Source organism: Apodemus sylvaticus, chromosome 11 (assembly GCF_947179515.1).
Source record: "Apodemus sylvaticus chromosome 11, mApoSyl1.1, whole genome shotgun sequence".
In the NCBI taxonomy this organism is placed as follows: domain Eukaryota; kingdom Metazoa; phylum Chordata; class Mammalia; order Rodentia; family Muridae; genus Apodemus; species Apodemus sylvaticus.
This window is the reverse complement of record NC_067482.1, coordinates 37,043,830-37,060,963: the sequence shown is the minus strand read 5'-3', so window position 1 is coordinate 37,060,963 and position 17,134 is coordinate 37,043,830. Positions and strand designations below refer to the sequence as shown.

The 17,134-nt window shown below is 45.3% G+C and overlaps 1 protein-coding gene across 2 annotated transcripts in view; it reads right to left on the bottom strand.

The window, feature by feature from the left end:
* Positions 1-7,390, bottom strand: part of Fryl (FRY like transcription coactivator) — a 229,478-nt gene extending 222,088 nt beyond the window's left edge. For both annotated transcript variants that reach the window (XM_052198950.1, XM_052198952.1), the window contains exon 1: positions 7,174-7,390. The gene's annotated coding sequence lies outside the window, so the exon portion shown is untranslated. The remainder of the gene's footprint in view (positions 1-7,173) is intronic.
* Between the last annotated feature and the right edge of the window lie 9,744 nt (positions 7,391-17,134).

Below are 17,134 nucleotides of genomic sequence, written 5' to 3'. Positions count from 1 at the left end.
ACATGCATGCAGGCACAGCCCCCCCCCCCACACACACACAGGATAAAAATAAACATTTTAAAAGATAAAATAGAAAATTAAAACTACACGGAGGTTCCCAGCATCCTTTCATAGTGAACTAAACTCATGCATGAAGATCACCATGAAATAAAGAACAATAAAGAAGAAAGAAGAAAAAGAGAAAATGAGTCCTAAGAAGTTGAAATATCACAGTGAAATCCATTTAAGGAACAAAAAACACATATGAATATTTTACAATATAAGATATAATACTGACGCTATCAAGACGGCTCAGCAGGTGAGGGCACTGACCACCAAGGCCTGACAGCATGGCTCCAATCCCTAGGACCTACATGGTCGAAGGACAGAACCAAATCCTCTGAACTACACACACACACACACACACACACACACACCAGCAAACATACAATACACTCACATGCACAAATTAAGTGTACAATTATATTAAAAAATAAATAATAAAATACAAGGCTGTGCTTGAATACAAGAACTAATGCTTCCTTTTAATCAACTTTTAGACAGCCTTCAAACAAACAAGCCAACACTTCAACACCTCTTTAGTAAGGGTATTCTGAAATAGACATGTCTGACAATGGCTGGCACCTACAGGATGATGCAGCTGGTGAGAACTTTCTATTGTTTCTAGCGACAGGCCTGGAAGGGCTGGGTTTCATCGAAAAGGGTCATTCTCAGGGATCCCCAAAGGACAAAGCCCTGGGCTAGGGAGGCCTTGGTTGGTAGAGTGCTTGCCAAGCCCTGGGTTTGATCCCCAGCACCACCCAGACCTGTACAAAGTCACAAACAGAAAGCGAGAACTCCAATCAGTGGGGAAGAAAATGCGGTGCTTAATATTACCTGTGGATGCACTTAAGGGCATGGCCCCTGCCCAGCACTAGAGGACCAACACACAACGGATATTTTATTGCTCATATTTTATTGCTTAGGCATTTTCTACCTTCTTGATCATTTGCTTGTACATTATGGTTTCCAGTTTTGTGTTTGTGTAGGGTGTGTTTGTGTGTCTGTGTCTCTGGCTTTTTAAGAGAAGGCATGGAGTAGGATGGATGGGAAGGATCTGAGAGGAGATGAGGGAGGGGAAACTGGGATCAGAATATATTATATAAAAAGTATTTTCAATTTAAAAAAATGATATCATCTGGGGATCATAGTGATCAGTTACCCAAAAGGAATCAGGGACAGCTCAGATCATCCCAACATGGACAGCAAAGCAAGATCAAGCAGAGTTTTTAAGTGTTAACCATTTGCAGGGCCACATATGCAGCAGGATTAGAATTCACTGAAGGACTGCCTGGCTTTTGATGGAAAGAAGTATTACCAAAGAGAGTCCAATGATTTTCCTAAGCAAAACATCTTTTCTCATTATTCTCTAGGCTCTGGCAAAAATAAGGATTTGGATAGCTTCATTTTATTTCACATCCTCACCTGGCGATGCACACATCATGAGAAGCAGGCACATAGATCTACTCCTAGGGTTTAAACACACTGAAAGGGACCAGAATACAATGGTTATTAAAGTGTTACTTTTTATGGAGACAAAATCTCCAGGACAGCCAAACCTATAGCCACCATGTAGGGCTGTCTAGGGCTAGAGGGCAGAATCAAGATGGGACTCCAGAAAGTTCTCAAGCTAAATGTGCTAATGAAATACAAATCTGGGGGAAACACGGAAACACAGTCGACTTTAAAGCGCTGAATATCAAAGGAGAGAAAGTGTCATGGAAATTAAATTTCAATAAAATTGTTTCTTAAACTTTGTAATTCCTGGGCCAGTGACAAAGCTCAGTGAGCAAAGGTGTTTGCCACCAAGCTTAGCAATACCACAAATCTTCGTGGCACAAGAATGTAACATATTCCCACGTGCTGTCCTCTGACCTCCATATACGCACCCATTAAATAAACGAACAGCTGTAGAAAATGGTTTCAATTTCTAAAACCTTTTGTAACTCCACCTGCATTTCTCTCTTTAAGATTTTGCTTTTATTTTATGTGTTATGTTTTATTTTATACGTATGTCAGTGCACCGCATGCATGTATTGCCTGTGGAGGTCAGAAGAGGGTGTCGGGTCCCCTGGAACTAGAGTTTCAGATGGCTGGGAACCACTGTGAGGGTGCTTGGAATCACCCTGGGTTGTTCACAAGAACAGCAGATGCTCTTCACCACCAAACTATCTCTCTGACTCACCCTCACAAATCTTGACTAAACAAAATTGCTACCTCACTGGTCAAGCTCCACAGAACTTCCCTCAGTCAAAGGGTTCCCTGGACTAGCCGACCCAGTTTTCACGTTTCTCATCAGTTCAACTCTTTCCCTCATGAACACAATGGTCAAAGAGGAGCTGGTAAGGAAGGAAGACCCCTGTGTAAAAGCCAAACACTTCACAATAAATTTTAAACACGGCTGATTTAAAAAAAAAATTTTTTTTTTCACAGAAAAGAAAATCCACAAATGGTAGCAAAAAGCACTGATTTATTTTAGTGTCTCAGCTTAAAGAGAAATGTGTTACTACTCCATCAGCAAAATATGAAGGACTTGTTTGGATACAGACATACACACTCACACAACGTTGTTCTCGGAGAGAACGGCAGAAAAATTCCTGCCCACAGGGAGGGAACAGCAGGCAGTGATTGAAATGGCAGAAAGACAAGACTAGGGCTCACAGGTTTAAGCCACCAAGTACTGAACACCTGAACCCACCTCCTAGGAAGGTGGGGCGGGGCTGCCAGGACACCCTGAGAAAGGCCACACAGAGCAGTAGCTAACAGGTGACTAACGACTTAACCTAATCCTCTGTGCCAGCCCCGGCATCCGCAGCAGGCATAACTCCCCGAATTTACTAATGGATGAAGACTCTCTGCGGTGAGGCTACCTCTCTGCCAGCAACTGGATTTTCTATTTTGAAACTTTAGAGAGAACTTGTCTCTCTAAAGTCACTTAAAGGAGCACCTAGAAATAGACTCACCTACTTCCTCAGCCTACACCGACTGCAGCCGCCAGTCTGTAACAAGCAGCTTGAAGTTAAGAGCAAAACCCCTTCTGTGATCATGATAGGCTCATGAACAAATCTGAGTTTCTCTCTGGGATACCTGAAGAGTGAGATCTGAACCTCAAAGCAATTCCTTCAAGCTCTCTCTCGAGATTACACGAATCAAAAAAATACCAAGAAATTATGCTTAGCATAAAACACTTTATATGTAAAAAAAGCAAACAAGCATACAGGGTAAAGGCGGGTAAAATGTTCCAGCACACTGCAGCTGGTCATTGTTTTTTTAAATCCTTACACCCACATCTTGAACACAAGCACACTGCCAGTAGCCGCCTATCTTCTATTCAATGAAAGGAAGGGGGGACAGAATGGCAGAGCCAGGAGAATAAGAATTACATAAACAGTATTTCCTTCATTCACAATAATCACAACTTGCTAAGATTTTCAAGAAAAAAAATCATTTAAGACGGTTCTGAGGTTGCAATAAAGCAACAAAAGTCAAAAAAAAATAGACAGTGACCCATTAACAAGGGCGACGGGAGTGAGCAGTTTGTGGGACATTCTTAATGTCTGAACGCATCTTTCTTATCAATGAGCACGTGAACTTTAGTGATAAGGAAAAGTGTTTCCTTTAAACTCACATAAATACTTTCCTCTGAATACAAGCAAGCGACGGAGCTTCTTTACACTTCCTGGTTTATAGAATACTGGGAGACTAATAAAACTGCCCAGGTACTTGAGGCAGCAGTAAACAAACACGGTGGGGTTCCAACTTCAGCCTAGTTCCACAATCTAATGACAGAAATATACATGCACTCACACTGAACCAAAGGACAAGAGCAAGGCTTACTCTGTACAGACCCAAAAGGAAAGAGAAGTCACTTCTGATGAAGAGGACAGAGGGCCAACTTGCAGACAGGGTGATGTTCTTGGCCTGGGACAGAGGGGACCTGCCCATTCAGAAGGTAACACCAGCTGAATTCACAGATCAAGCTCTGATGCTCCCAAAATACTTGAGAGATTTATAGTTAAAACAGTGCCATTCATACCCAATCCCCACCTAAAAATACCCTATGTAAAATACTTCACTACACACAGTGAAATTTCCCACACCATCTAGGTTTCTTCCACTCAGTGTTTCTTTATCTATGATTCCAGAGTCACTGTAACTCTGGACAAAGTACTCTTCTGACACCCCCCTCCCTGTCTTTCTCCCATAGAGAGTAATTCTAATTCCCTCCAACAAAGTTCTGAATTAGATTGTCATCTATTTCTACTCTATCTCCCATACTTAAACATGCAGGTACTTAACAGACACTGACGGTAGATCAAGTCTAATTCTAATAGTTGTAAGAAGTGGATGCCACTGCAGAAGACATCTGTCCAACAGGTATTACAGAATTAAGTCACAATTTTCTACACCAACAAAGACTATTGCGACTAAGATAGCTTTGTCCAAAAAACAAACTGCTTTTTGTTTACTGGTATAATCTTGTTCAGAAACAATTTTGTTGTTGTTGTTGTTGTTGTTGAGGGCTGGACTCAGTGGTACTGTACTTGCCAAGCACTCAAGAAGGCCTGGTTTCAAGCCTTACTGTAGGAATTGTTACTGTTACAACTAGCTCATCAGGTCTGAGGATACCCAGTGGGAGAGCAGTTTGCATCATATGTATCAGTTAGAGAAAAATGTATCTTCCACAGCCTTTGTAAGATAGTATCTTTTTCTGCCAGACCTCAAACAGTTCCTCTATGGGCTAGGCAGTTACACACTGGATCTGCAAAGAAATAATGCATAGTAGACAATTGCAGCTCTCAGAAGAATCTCTGAGCACAGTCTAATACTCATTAGACTAGAAACACGTATCTCGTATCTAGAAATACGTATGCAGTACCCAGAAAAAACATGCCATTTGGCGCATACAGCATAGGCATTTCAAAGGTAAGTATTCCTGAACATTTTCTTTTTGTGTGCTCTTTGTAAAGTTCAGAAAGTCTATTGTCTAAATACGCCACTAAATAAGTAAAAACAGGACATTCTAAATTTGTTTTAAACACCTACTTCCTATAATAAGCAAGGAAGACCCAGGTTCTTGCCTGATATTATTAGCACAAGACAGTTAAAATAATAAGGTGGGACAAAGATGGATATTATCAAAAAAAATTCTCTCTCAAGTATCAATGTCTCAAGTTGGACTTGTTTCCTAAATATAGTTTCTGTGTTATTACTGTTGAGATTGAGAACTTTCAGTATTCATTCAAAAGTTATTAGGCTTTATTCATTCAAAAGTTATCATTAAGTAGCTTAATGATAAACAAATTTTAAAATGTGCATTGCCTTGAAGGAATAAAAAGTCACCTAGGCCAGGTGTCTCAACAAAATTCACTCTTGTAAAGTACAAAATACTGTAACAGAGCATAAGGCAACCAGGATTAGAAGCTATGTTTGAAAATAAGAAACAAAAATAAGACCAAAGAATCACTCGCCGGATGCTACTTCCTTGATAAGGTTGCAACTTGCTGCCTCCAAGCGCTCTACAAACCATTGCTCAAGAAACTGTCAAAATGAAGGCTTATGAAAACATTCTTTTCTAAATAAGGACTCCAACAAGGGATGTGTTGTTTCTAGCTATGATTTCTGCTGCAAGTATTGACAAGTTCAACACCGGCATAATGTTCACAGTGCAAAGACCTCTTATTTGATTCACCAATAGCAAGAGTGCCTGCCTGCCTGCCTGCCTGCCTGCCGCCTGCTTGCAAGTAGTTACAATGCCTGCATTCAGTAGGGGAGTTCAACTTTATGGAAGGCACCTGCTAGGCTGAACAGCAGTTTATAAAACCAACTTTTATTTCCATCAAAAGTTGTTCATTGTTTTTCCCTCCAATCCTACAGACTCTGGCAATCTGCTTTACTGTCTTTTCCTTCTACCCTCCCCAAAGAGCTTCTGTCGTACAGTCCGGGTAATACTTTCCCTAGTTCAAAGGTTAAAGCACATTTACCTCTGTCTAAAGCGCTAGTCCCTCAGCCAGTCACCCATCCCTTTATTCATTCTTTTATTAAAACAAGAGTCTGGGACTTATACTGGACCCATATCCTCGAAAGTCCACAAGAAAAGCGATTGTAGGTAGTGAGGAACAAAGCTGGACTGGTAGTTAAGACCGAAAGCGTTCAGGCCCCGGGTCGCCTTAGATATCGGCCTCTGCAGACTCAAGAAACGAGGCTCGGCCGGGCCAGGAGAACCTGCTGCCGGGAAGCATCAACTCCCATCTGAAGGCAAAGAAAAGTTGCACGACAGAGCTCAGGGCCGCGAGGAGCCAGCGCCGGTGTCCGCAAAGCCGGTGGCCCGGGCTGCACAGGCCCGGCCACGGGCGGTGACTGTGGCGTCCGCCGGGCCGACCCCGGCTCCGGAAGGCGCGGGTCCGGGGGTGCGCCGTCGCTTCAGGCGGAGTGGGCTCTGCGCCCAGGTCCGCACCCCTCCCAGCACCGCAAGCAGTGGGCGGAGAGACGCGGCGCAGGATCGCGGACAATGCCCGGCCGGGCCGGCAACCTCGGCGCGCTGCGCGGGCCCGCCGCCTCTCCTCCCGAGGCCGCCTGCCGGCATCTTCAGCCCGGTCGGTTGAGCGACGCTGCAGTAGCGCCTGCCGCCGCCGCCGCCGCCCCACCGCCCGCCTCCTCGCCGGGCGGATCCCGGGCCGCGGTGAACCCGCGCTCGTGCGAACGGAGCCGGCTCGCCGAGCGACGCAGGGAGCGCGCTCTGGGTAGCCGGGCGCGCGGGAAGAGCGGAGCGAGCGTGGAGACGACGGCGCGCGACCAGGATAGCCGGGCGCGCGGGTAGAGCCGGGCACGGGCCGGGAAGGAGGCGCGCAGCAGAGCGGGGCGCGCGGTGCTCCCCACGGGTCTGCCGCAGCTCCGACGGGCTTTCGGTTGACCCCGGCTCAGTACCGCGACCGCGTCCGTTAGAAGCCTCCCCAGCCGGCGCCGCAGGCGCCCATCCCGGTCCGCCTCCCTCGCGGCTCGCAGAAAGAAGGGTAGCAGGGCCAGGGCCGGGGACCCGGGATCCCACGGCCGACGGTCGGCGGGCATCCCGGATCCTGCCCCCGCGCTGGAAGAGAAAGTGAAATGAAGCGCCTTTCCCCGACCAGCACCTACCAGGTCCCCAGTCCCGTGCAGCTGCCTCGCTCCTCCAGCGCCGCCGGTCCCCGCCCTCGGGCCCCAGGCTCCGTTCTCTTTGACAATGGCGCGTCCCCTTTAAGGAATAATCCGATCGGGACCGATCCGTGGTTAAACCTCCCTCCGACTCTGATTTTAACCGGATTTCTGTCTCTCCCAGAGCCCGACGGGCGCCCGGCGGTGCTGCGAGCTCTGCCCACCCCTTCCCTGCCCCGCCCACCCACTCGCCTTCCTGATTGGCGAGGGACACTACACCAGGAACAGCGGTCCTCGCCCTTCAGTGGCCGGCCTCCCCGCCGCTCAGAGTTTCCCCACCTTCGCCCCGCCCCCTTCCCCCGGGTTGGACCTACCTCTAATCACTCTCGGTCCTCGCCTCCAACGCTGCTTTGGAGAACTGGCAGTCAAGGCTCACCCTCCCGCCTCCGGAAAGCTAACTTTATTTTTATTGGTAGAAAGACATCTTCCTGTGCACCTGATTGGGCAAGGAAGGGCAAGTCTGCACGCCCCTTACCTATTATCACTCTCCCTGGACGGCTGAAAGACAGTCGTGAAGTCTTCCCTACTTTGGCATCCTCAAAGCCTCTGTCCCTTTAAATGTTGGTAGAGGTCGAGCACAAACAACCTATACTGAGGAAGGCGGGAAAGGGAGGTGGAAAGGATGCAAAAATCTTCAGATAAGAAGCACACCACACCAGCTGTGGGATCCTGAGACCCCCCAATCCTGCCGTTTCGTGAATGGAGTGAGAACACCTGAACTCCTAGTACTAGCTCCTGAGAATGAATCAAGAAAGTTCACACTCCCTGTCCACTCTGCTCACATCCATGACTTTCTGGCTTTACGCACCCGGAAGAGTTTACGAAGGCATCTTCAAACCTAGGGGTTTCCTTGTTTATCTTGCAATCCGGCATTCAGAAAATCATTAAGTCCTTCCCATTATAAGTTCCGTTTAGGTCACGTCCTGTGTGTCGTACCGGCGTTTGCGCGGGATTACGTTAATATTTTGGAAAGATTAAACACATTGTCCTCTCTGCTGATATTCGCAAAGTCCCTCTTGCTACAAATGTGGGCACCAGAGGGCTAGTCTTTGAAGGACAGTGGCACCTTTCTGGGGGGAAAAGGACGTCTACCCAAAGGAAGAGGGAGAAGTCTATAAGAAGAAATCTGACAGGGGTAGAACTCTACTCATTAAAGGAGAGGGATCCTGCAACAACCTCGGGATCTTCATTAGCTTAGCACCAGGTTCCTACCCCAGATATAGGAAACGAAGATTATTTCCAGAAAAACTGAGTGTGGTTATGGCTTTGGGACCCGCCGAGATATAGTAAGGAACGGGAAAGTGTTCTCTTCCTCTTTGCCATGGTCTTTGAGACCCTGACGTCAAAGCATCGCCTACAGGTGCAGCAGTCACCCAGTGGAGTCCAGTACTGCCAAGAAAGTGGCTGTGCCCAGTGGCGCCCTGGAAGCCAGTCCAGCTTAGACAGAGGAAAATAAGTGTAGACAGTTGAGAGATAAGGCTTTTTCTCCCCTGAGCTCTGGGAGCACTGAGGCAGAACGTGGGTGGTGATTGCAGGTCGTTTTGAATTGTTTGTACATTTTTGCAGTAGTGGGACTGAATTTAGGGGCTCATGCATTCAGGGTAAGCCCTCTACCAGTGAGCTAAAGTCTCAGCCCCTCACGACTGTCACACGCGGAGACAAGAGATGGGAAATTAGCTGTTTTATAAAGCCTTCACAAATACAAGTATCCAATTATGGCCTTTAACTAAGCCCTCTATTCAACCTACTCATCTAGATACAGTCATTCCCCTTTCCCATATCTGCAAGGGAATTTCTTCACAAGACCCCCAAGGATACCCTAATCTTCCATTATTAAGGTCTCATATAAAATCGCATACCATTGGCATGTAGCATGCAGGATCCTCCACATATTGAAAATAATCTCTGGAGTGTTTCTAATACCTAATACAATGTCAGTGCTACGGTAATCACTATTCTACTGAATCACTGAGTGAATGAGGACCAATAACATCTGTACATGTTCAGTACAGACATAATCAGGGCGGGACTTGCTACATAGTGCATGCTGACAATGATTTAAACCCTCTGACCTCCCAATATTTTCCATCCATAACTGACTAAATCTGAGTGAAGATAAGGAACCTGAAGTTATAGTCAACTGTACACATGTATATACCTATACATGTGTGCTGTCAACTGTATGTATATGCGTATCCATCCATATATGTGTAGGCACATGTATGTTCCTTTTCAGGATCCTCATTTATTGTTTATAACTTCACTTTTGGTTTTGGGTTGGGCTTTTCTTTGGCTCTGTTTGGTTTCTTGGTGCCGGGGACGGAATTCAGGGCCATGGGCGTGTTAAATACTCATTCTGCTGGGCCTCCGGTAACCCCAAGCTTTGGGACTACTTCTGGCTTCTAGTTGTCCCCTGGACTATAATAATAAGACTATTCTAATATAATATTCAGGAGATGGAGGCACCTGGTAGTGAGTGTATACACAGCTGTAGCTTTTGTGTGAATCTAGGTACATTTTCCAGCTCTGTCTAAAGCCCCTGCTCTGTGAGGCCAAACTTACTGGTGCTCCGTTTTGTACCAGCACACGGGCGGGGCTCAGGGCCTCAGAAGGCAGGCTGTAATTACTTTGAGGCTCTCTTTTATTTGACTGACTGTGCTGAGTTTACCACCTTTCACAGAGTTATTTTATAATTGTCCTGTGCTTGTCCGTGACAGACATATTCATCCCATTTCACTCCGCACACATGGCATGAAGGCTGGGCTCGAACTCACTACACGGCTGAAGATTTCCTAGAACTCCTCATCCACCTGCCTCTGTCGCACCAAATGCTGGGATTACAGCCACAGACCACCTTACCTCCCTAGGAAGAGTGATTTTTAATGTTCTGTAGCACAATTGGGTAGATACAGTTGACAAAAAACAAACAAACAAACAAATCAGTCAATTGAATACTTAAAAATAGGTAGTAGACTTTATAGTCTCAACAGTTAAAAAATAACACGTGAGCTGGGCGGTGGTGGCACACGCCTGTAATCCCAGCACTTGGGAGGCAGAGGCAGGCAGATTTCTGAGTTGTAGGCCAACCTGGTCTACAGAGTGAGCTCCAGGACAGCCAGGGCTACACAGAGAAACCCTGTCTCAGAGGGGAGGGAGGGGAAAGAAGAAAAAGAAATGATAGACGTGAGGAGACAGAAACACTAATTGCCCTAGGTGGATCATAATATATTAAACACAGCTGAAAATAAGCGGAGTTACTATCTTTAAGTTTAAAATTAAAATACATATTTGAAAACAGAAACAAAGCTTCTGGGAAGATTCCTTGGCCTCTTAGAGAAGGCCCAGGTCTTTCACTTTCCATATTGAAATGTGTTTTAACTAGCTGACATCCAGTGTGAGCTGAAACACAGCACCTACCAGTTTGCAGTCCAGCCTATTTTACCAACTGAGACAGAAAAGGCCCAGGACTAGACTTCTAGGATTTCCAACTCCGTCCTACTTACAATACTGTAGGGATTTCTTCAGGCACGTCCTGAGTGTCATCTAAGCACCTCCACAAAACAAAGAAGTCCCTTCATAACCTGACTCCAGGCCACCTCTCAAGTTTCTTCCCAGATCGCTCCTCCATGACAGACAAGCCTCAGTGCCTGTAGCCATATGCCCCCTTTGTGAGTCTCACCTTCCCCGTCTTTCCTTCCTGGAGGACTTTCCTAGCCATCCATCAGCGGCTAGCCCAATCCAGGACTTGGCTTTCCTTACAAGGCTCTCCCTGATTTATTCTCGGTATGACATTCTTACTGAGTGGGTGCTGTTCTGATGACAGGCCTCACACTGAGGACAGAAGTGAAGTGCTTCTTCTCTGTCTCTTTTACCATCGCCCTTTGCTCTGAATGAGCAGGGCCACACACGTGTGACTTTGCTTCCACACCATTTAACGTGATGGCTGGCCTCACAGAGGGCTTTCTTCCCGTGAGTCCACAAACTGAAAGGACGAGGGAGAAAAGTTAGCCCACAAGTGAAATCCTGACCAGGCCTGAGTACCATTCTGTGAGCGTTGCAATTTCATGACACTCTGTTGTAAATCTATGTTCAGTCCCAAGGTGTGACCTAGGCTGTCCCCCACAGCCTTTACTTCATACCCTCATAAAATATTCAAGGATAATAGGGAATGACATAAGGCGCAGCAACTTTGCTTTGCAAAGTAATAGTATGACCAATAAATAACATATAAAACGTATGCCCCGTTCTTCTCAGTACTAAACATAGGAACTGTTTTATTTTATTTTTTTTAAATATTTATTTATTATATGTGAGTACACTGTAGCTGTCTTCAGACACCCCAGAAGAAGGCATCAGATTTCATTACAGATGGCTGTGAGCCACCATGTGGTTTCTGGGATTTGAACTCAGGACCTTCAGAAGAGCAGTCAGTGCTCTTAACCGCTGAGCCATCTCTCCAGCCCAGGAACTGTTTTATTAAAGGGTTTTCAAGACAGGGTTTCTCTGTCTGTCCTGGAACTAGCTCTGTAGACCAGGCTGGCCCCAAACTCAACAGATCTGCCTGCCTCTGCCTCCTGATTGCTGCCATGTGCCACCAGATGTGGCAATGCGCACATTTTAAGAGCAAACATTTACAAAATGGTTACTTCAGAATCATTGAGTTTTGAATTGAATGCTTTTATATTATGAAGAACTTTCAGGGAGCTCTGAGCAAGTTTAGAATTCTCTTCTTCACTTTCCATTACTTGATCTAAGATTCCTTTCCACCTGTTTCTTATGCCTATGTGTGATTTAACTGGATCGGATTTGGACAAGACAGCGAGCCCCAGGGATCCTCCTGTCTCCACCTCCTAGATGCGAGGTTTTCAAATATGTTCCTGGATGCCCTTGGATTTTTACATAGCTGTTAAAGATCCTAAGTCATGTACTCGTGCTAGCGCAAAAAATCTTGAAAACAAACAAACAAACAAGGGGTCTCACTGGGTAGCCCTGGCTGACCTGGAACTCACTGCTAAGACGAGCCTGTCCTCCAACTCAGAGATCCGTGAGCGAAGCTTCTGCCTGCTGAGTTCTGAGATTACAGCTCACCACACCCAGCACAAAAAGCACTCTGATTCCTGAGCCATGTCCATGGCCTTTAGACCTTCCTCAAAAGGTAATTTGGATATTAATATAGTCTGAGCATTTTCCTCATAATCTTCCTAAGGAGAAAAATTATTTGAAGGGTAAGAAAAAATATTTGCACCGGGCAGTGGTGGTAAATGCCTATAATCCCAGCACTTGGGAGGCAGAGGCAGGCAGATTTCTGAGTTCGAGGCCAGCCTGATCTACAGAGTGAGTTCCAAGACAGCCAGGGCTACACAAAGAAACCCTGTCTTGAAAAATCAAAAAAGAAACATCATCATCATCATCATAATTTCCCCATAATACGTATGAGGAGAAAAAATATAAATTCTTGCCCTATTAAAACTATATATGACTGAATCATCATAATCATACTGTTTGTTTCTTGTCAGGATATATGAGAAAAATTAGTGTGTCTTCTGGAGCTTTTGTCTGTGTGTGTGTGTGTGTGTGTGTGTGTGTGTGTGTGTGATGTGTGTGTGTGTGTGTGTGGTGTGTGTGTGTGTGTGTGTGTATGTGTGGTGTGTGTGTGTGGTGTATGTGTGTGTGGTGTGTGTGTGTGTGTGTGTGTGTGTATGTGTGGTGTGTGTGTGGTGTATGTGTGTGTGTGGTGTGTATGTGTGCACGCACGCTCACGAGCAGCCAGTGCTCTTTCCTAATGAGCCATCTCTCTAATCCTTGCTTCTGAGGTTTTTGTAAGTAACTTTTTTGTTTGTTTGTTTTTGTTGTTGTTGCTTTTCGAGACAGGGTTTCTCTGTGTATCTCTGGCTATCCTGGAACTCACTCTGTAGACCAGGCTGGTCTCGAACTCAGAAATCTGCCTGCCTCTGCCTCCCAAGTGCTGGGATTAAAGGCGTGCGCCACCGTGCCCTGCTGTAAGTAACTCTTGAATACCTTCTTTATCTATTATGCTTCCCAGAGTTCCTCCTTTTCTCTTGGGAAGCCTCGATGCTCTTAAAAAAACATTTTTGAATCCTTAGAGGATTCCCCTGTTCTTTGTCAAGAGGGAAAACAAGACATATTTCAGTTTTCTTTTTAAAATATGTTTAGAGCCAGTAAGCTGCCTCAGAGGGTAAGGCCGTAGAGCCTGACAACCTTCGAGTCCTACAAACCATGTGAAAAAGCCAGGGTGTGGCACAGGTCTGCCATACCACGACTACAAAGGTGAGCAGGGAGGCAGGAAGTGGTGACCGAGAACTGACTGGTGGAAGCCTGCAGGCCTCTCAAGTAAGCAGCAAGGCAGACACAAGAGACTCTGCCTCGGCAAGGTCTCAGGAGAGAGCTCCCGAAGCTGTGGCCCTCTGATCTCCACATGTGTGTGCACATACCTGCACACACACCCCTCTCCCTCTTTCCCTCCCTCCCTCCTTCCCTCCCTCCCTTCCCTTCTTTTCCCTCCTCTCTCTCCCTCTCTCTCCCTCTCCTATTCCTACATATTTCACACACACACAAATGAAGTTTAAATAAATAGCATCTTATACATGGCATATGCATTTCCCTTGAACTTTTAATTACTTAGGTATCCCAATATCTGTCTGTCCTATGTGACATGGTAAAGGTATGATCATACAAACCACACTGAAGCATGCTGGGGTGATATAAGTGCAAATCATTTTGTGATAGCACAAACCAATCAAATATAAGTTCCTCATGGGGGGATAGTTTATAATGGCTAACCACCCTGTAAAGAAAACTCCCAATGCCATGGTAAAGTCTGGGAACATTATATTCTAAACTGGAGTACGTGATGAGTACAGATGAGATGCCCACACACACCCCCCCCCCCAGAAATCACATCTATTAACTGGGCTGCCTTTACCAGTAATATCATAACTTTAAAGTATTTTATGGTTGGTTGTTAATATTTTGTGATTTCCCCTCTTTCCTCATCATAGAAGGAATTACATTCTAAAGACAGCTACTGTGTGAAAACATTAGTAGAAAGAAGAAATACATCACAGATTCTTTATTAGCTTTCTAGCTGACTCTCCATGATGGAATCATCACGTATCTTGGACGTATAATTTAACTTCAAGAAGCAAATGGCATCATAGAAAGGCCACCTAGATCCAGTTCAGTCCCTTTTGTCGACCCTGCCACAAGCGTACCACTGAATCCAGCACCCCAAAGCATAGGTAGTAGGTAATTTTTAATTTTTTAAAATTAATGTATTTGAAAGACTAAATAGTTTGTTCTCCTGTGGCTCATTTTTGTGTTTGTTTGTTTTTCTTTTTGGCGGGACTGATACTCATACTCTCTCATACTCAAGGCAAGAGCCATCCTTCCCACACACCCCACTTTTGGTGGGAACCCAGTTTTCTGTCAGGTTACTCTTGGCCTTGTGGTCCTTCTCCCTCCAGTGCCTGAAGCTGTATGTCCCACACACTTGGTGGGACTGTCACTGTGTCGATGGTTATTAGTATCCACTTAAAAATGAGCTTAAAATCTTGCTAGACTTCAGGGTGTGTTATCAAGTGTCCTGCAAGGTATGAATTTGTACCTTGGAAGAGTTAAAATACTTGGGAGAGAACAGGAGACAATAATCAATATGTTCCCACGGATGGATGAGAGAAGCGTCAATAGAAATACATATAGGCACTGGATTTCAAGAGCGTGCAACCAACTATCAACTTTTTACTTTGAATGGGATTTTGTGGATTATCCAAAGAACTAGGAATTATGCTGGGGGTGGGTGGTGGTGCAGACAATCACATGACCAGATCACTGATCCCATGGGGGGGCGGTATCTGTTGATAGAGAAGAAGCAAAACAAAGGACAAAAGAAACTTCCTTTAATTAATCCTCCCAACTAAGCAAAAACAAATAGAACCCTGTTGCAGGGACAGAAGCCAGGAGTGACAACTGAGCAAAACCACCTGCAAGAGGCTTTGAACCCAAGCTGCCCAGAGACCCCAAACACTCTTGTCTTGCACAGGGACTGACAAATCCTTCTGTGTCAGATCAGAGTGTAGACGTAGGGAGCTTCTCAGGCTTTATGGTCTCTGCTGCAACTCCACTCGGCTGCTGGAGCCCAGAGTGACCAAAAGCAATACAGTAGACCGGAACGGAGGCTCTGTCACAGTGACATTTCATTGATACTAAAATTAAATTTTCATATGAAATTTCATTTTTATGCCATGGGATATTATATTATTATTATTATTATCATTATCATTATTATTATTATTTTGATTCCCCTCCTCCAGCAATACAAATTTTCAAAAAACAATTCCTATGGGCTGGAGAGATGGCTCAGCAGTTAAGAGCACTGACTGCTCTTCTGAAGGTCCCAAGTTCAAATCCCAGCAACCACATGGTAGCTTACAACCATCCATAGTGAGATCTGATGCCCTCTTCTGGTCTGTCTAAAGACACCTACAGTGTACTTACATACAATAATAAACAAATCTTTAAAAAAAAAAAAACAATTCCTATTCTTAACATTTTATCCCTATAAATTTAGGTGATAGAAGTCAAGGCTTCAAAGTCATTGTCGGCCACATAGCAAGCTCAAGGACAGCCTGTGCCGAAGGAAGCCTCAAAACCAACAAGACTATCAAAATTAACCAGTTTGGTGACTGAAAAAGTTTTGGTGGGCCTCAGCTGTGCTTGCTGCACTCCAGAGGACCCAGGTTCAGTTCCCAGCACCAATACTGGGCATCTCACAACCCTGTGTAACTCAGCTCCAGAGAATCCAACATCTTCTGGCCTCCACTGGCTGTGCACGTGTGTATAGACCCACAAACACACATACACATGCATATATGCATTCTAAAAAATAAATCTCTCCTTAGACTTTTTTGTTTTGGTTTATTTGTTTGGTCAGTGCTGCATAAGAATGACCCCAATAATAGGTCACTGTGCGTGAGTGCTTGGTCACCAGGGAGTGACACTACTTGAGAAGGATTAGGGGGTATGGCCATGTTAGTATGGCCTTGTTGGAGGAGGTGTGTCACTGGAAGTAGATCTTGAGTTTTCAAAAGCCCAAGTCAGGCCCAGTGTCTTTCTCATCCTGCTGCCTGTGGCTCTGGATGTAGAGCTCTCAGCTCTTCCTCAGCGTCATGTCTGCCTGCGTGCTGCCATATTCCCTGCCCTGATAAGAATGGACCAAACCTCCAAAACCTTAGCAAGCCCCAATGAAATGCTTCCTTTTATTAGAGTTGCCTTGGTCATAGTGTCTCTTCACAGCAATAGACCAATGGCCAAGACTATAGATCTGGAACTGTCTCACTTAATAAGATACACATGAACCATGTCCAAGTGGAGCTGACGGTATAATGGTCAGACAGATATCTAATTACACACATAATAAATGGCCGTGAAAGAGAAGCAGAGGTCTAAATTCTGAATTGTAATCTAGGCCAGGAGGTCAGGAACAGCCTTTCTGAGGAACGTGTTGTTGACAGACTGAAACCTGAGACTGTAATGATATAGGAAGAAGCAGGGACAGGAAGGAAATAGATGAGAAGTCTAGCACCTGTGGTACCTTGGCGGTCGCAAGAGGCCTGTGCGCCTCAAAAATATGCCGTGAAGGGAAGAGGGGCAAGCAGAGAAGATGTGGCCCTGAGTAAAAGGAACAAATTCAGTGCCCAGCAGATCTTATTCAGAGCTGTAGAAAACCATCGAAAGCTTTAAATCAAAGGTCAGATTTGCAGTCTAGTTCTGGGAATCAGGGGATTGGGGTGGGGGGATCGGATAGGATCAAAATACATTGCACAAAATTTCCAGATATCACACACACACACACACACACGTTTGGATGGATGAAATCATGAGTTAG